Consider the following 3994-nt stretch of genomic DNA (forward strand, 5'->3'; position numbering starts at 1 on the left):
AGTGAAGTATCCATGTCTAGCATCCTCCTGTTTTTATTTACAAAATTGTTCAAGTCATGAAAAGCGAACACATTAAATAAGTTGTCTAAAGCCGGCCATACATTTCATATAGCTGACGCTCATTTGGCTGACAGCTATTCCCCCTAAGCCCCCATATACTTGCATGCTGAGCTTGGCCTTGCGTGCAAGTCTTCCCAATAGAAAGAAGGAGAAAGCCGCTACCAGACACCTCTAGTGGCAGCTTATCTCCTTACAAACAAAGTATCGAGCATGTTGAAATACACATCATTTCGGTCCCACCGAAATCAGCGGGTTTGGTTGACATACATCTAATGTATAAGGCCACCTTTGTATAAGGTATAAGGCCACCATTAATGTATAAGGCCACCTTTGTATAAGGTATAAGGCCGCCATTAATGTATAAGGCCACCTTTGTATAAGGTATAAGGCCATCATTAATGGATAATGCCACATTTGGTTGACATACATTTAATGTATAAGGCCACCTTAATCTCTTCAGGATGCAGCTATTTTGGGCCATGAGGATGCAGTGTTTTAATGTTTTACTACTTTTGCACATTAAAAATCTTTAAAAAAAAATTTATTTGCTTTTGGGTCGCCACATTCTAGGAGAGACAGGCGTAGTAACATATGTGTGGTTTTTACCAACAACAGAGCTGTATAGGGACTTATTTTTGGATGGCACCATTTTGTGGCTCATATTTTTGAAAGAAAACAGCAATTCCGCTATTGTTTTTTTTAGTTTTAAATTTACTCCGTTCAACGCACTGTATACATTTTTTTATCTTTATTCTGTGGGTCGGTACATTTATAGCGATACCAAATATGTATAGATTTTTTATGTATTACTACTTTTACAGAATAATAGCACATTTAATGGAAATAATATGGCTTTATGTCGCCACATTCCAAGAGCCATAACTTTTTCATTTTTTCATCAATATACAGTAGCTGTATGTGTTTTTGTTTTTTTTGTTTTTGTTTTTTTTTTTGCGGAACCAGTCATATTTTTTAGTAGAAACATTTTGTTGTACATAATATTTATGAATTAACTTATTTTGGGGAGGAGAATGGGAAAAAAAACAATGCTGAATTTTTTTGCGTTTCAATTTTTGCAGTTCATCGTGTGGTTCAAATAATGTATTTTTATTATATGGGTTGTTATGATCACGCTACCATATACGTGTTTTTTTTTAATACTTTTGCTAAATAAAACCATTTTTTATGTAAAATAATTGTTTTATTTTTACTGTGAACACTTCATTAAACTGTGATTAACTTTTTTTTATAGTCCCACTAGGGGACTTTAAAATGCAATCTTCTGACCTTTTAAATAATGCATTGGTATACTCAGTATACTAAAGTATTATTGCCTGTTAGAATAAAACTGGAAAGCAATCTATTAAGCTATGCCTCTGGCATATAGCCATGGCAGGCCTTGTGGGGCCTGCATGCTTAAACACCCATTGACTGCTGGATCAAGGGGGCAGTAAGTCATAGTAACATGTCATAATGCCGTGAGAAGTTTTAATTGGTGGAGATACTGAGTCTTAGGCCTTATTTACACGAATGTGTGCGTTTTGCGTGCGTAAAAAATGCAGAGTTTTGCGCCCGTTGCAATTACGTGTGTCATCAGTGTTTGGTGCTTGTCTGCGTTATTTTTGCGCGTATGGCATCCTTATGTCACATGTTTTTGACTTATGCAAAATGAAATGAAGGAGGTGGTTTTATTTTTCTCCATTTCTTGAGCAACTATTGTGCGAATCATGCACAGCACACGCATGTGCGTCCATGTGATGTCCGTGATTTTCACGCACCCATTGACTTCAATGGGTGCGTGATGCGCAAAAAACGCTCAAGTATAGGACATGCAGTGAGTTTCACACAGCGGACACACGCTGCGTGAAAAACACGGAATGTCAGAATGGCCCCATTGACTTACATAGGTCCATGCGACGTGCGTGATTTTCACGAGCGTATCACGGACGTGAAATACGCTCATGTAAATAAGGCCTCACAATGATTTTTGTAACAAAGGGGTAGAAGGAACCAAGTTGCGGCTGAGAGAGCCAAGTGGTGTACTTGATGAAAGAAAGTCTATGGCCCATACATTGTTAACCCCGTCTTTCCCAGGATTACAAGAACAAAGCTGAAGGAGCACAGTGCTCAGCTGAGCGCTTCTGCCCTTTTGATTCAGCATTTGGTCCAGGCGCCCATCTATCAAAACTTCAGACATCCCCATGAAACAAAAGTGACTCTAAGTTTCGGTAGATTAGAACATGTGGGAACTTGAGATATATGCCACCATTTAATGTTTTACATTGATGTATACAATGGTCTATGACTTGTGAGGGTATGTTCACACGCACTGTTTTCAGACGTAATTCGGGCGTTTTACACCTCGAATTACGCCTGAAAAAACGGCTCCATTACGCCTACAAACATCTGCCCATTGCTTGCAATGGATTTTACGGTGTTCTGTTCCCACGAGGTGTAATTTAAATAGAAGTTCATATCACTTCTTGGGCCGTTTTTGGAGCCGTTTTTCATTGACTCCATTGAAAAACAGCTCCAATAACGTCCGTAAAATACGCCACGAAAAACGCGAGTTGCTACAAAAACGTCTGAAAATCAGGAGCTGTTTTCGCCTGAAAACAGCTCCGTATTTTCGGACGTATTTTGCTAAGCCGTGTGAACATACCCTAAGTCTTATTTTTTCCTAGTGACTTCCTTTCAGTTAGGTGCTATCTCTTGTGTGGTGAGTGATAACATCCTCTGGGTTAAAGTTTACCTATAAGTTTCAGATCAGTAAATGTCACAGTATTTGCTTAGCTATAGAACAATGTATACACCCAGAATATCTTTCGTTTAAGGCTGCGTGCACATCACCGTCGCTTTCCGCTGAGGGGTTCCGTCCGAGGTTTCCGTCGGGTTAACCCCTTAGCGGAAAGGCAAACAGAAACCTTTTTAAAGCCATGTCGTTTGGAAGTCTAAAATTTTGTGCTTATTAATAATTTTATATCGTCCGGATCTTTGTATTTGCGCCAAATTTCTGCTATAATGATTATTACAATATCAAATCTGAACAGAAGTTTTGGCCTATTCAAACAAAATGGTTTCAGCTTCCGTTTCCCTACCATTGAACTCAATGGTGACGGAAACCTAGCTAATGGTTTTTGTCTTTCGCCATTGTGACAGGGTTCCGTCGACTGCGCTATTGGTTCTGTCAAAAATAACGGAACCCTGTCACAACGATGACAGACGGAAACCATTAAATAGGTTTCCGTCACCATTGATATCAATGGTGAGGGAAACGGAAGCTGAGGTTTCCGTTTGCCTTTCCTTTGAGGGGTTAACCCAACTGAAACCTCCGACAGAACCCCTCAACGGAAGGGCAACGGTGATGTGAACAGGCCCTTACACATACTGAACCTATCAAAAGTATTCACTTCCCTTGGACTTATTATTGTCTAAACAAAGGGATTTTTATATCAAAGTGGAAACTAAGTAATTTACATTCATTAACTCTGGTAAATATTGGAAAGGTATAGTTAGGAATAGGTATGCATTCAATATTTTTTTTTGAGTAGTTGTAAACAAATGTTGCTGAGAAGGAAATGTAGTATTACATGGTAGCCATTCAAATGAATGGCTGTCAATATAATGCATGGATGTGCTGGGTCTGCCAGACCTGCCCATAGACGGGGGCTCCCGAATAGGGGACCAACCTCTATTCTCTCCATATACCATAGGTCTTCATTAGACAACCCCTTTAATATTCAGGTTTTGATCAGTTAGGCTTTAAGTAAAGGCTCATGCACACAGCTTTATTATGGTTCCGTGTTGTACACGTCCATAATACTGTACCTTCATGTGTCTCCGATTATGTGGCATGTGAGTTCCTACCTTTGCTTCTAAGGGTGAATAATAATATGGAACCGTAGGTACTCCATGTGTCACGACACAGCCAGAG

Source organism: Rhinoderma darwinii, chromosome 1, assembly GCF_050947455.1.
Source record: "Rhinoderma darwinii isolate aRhiDar2 chromosome 1, aRhiDar2.hap1, whole genome shotgun sequence".
Taxonomy (NCBI): Eukaryota; Metazoa; Chordata; class Amphibia; order Anura; family Rhinodermatidae; genus Rhinoderma; species Rhinoderma darwinii.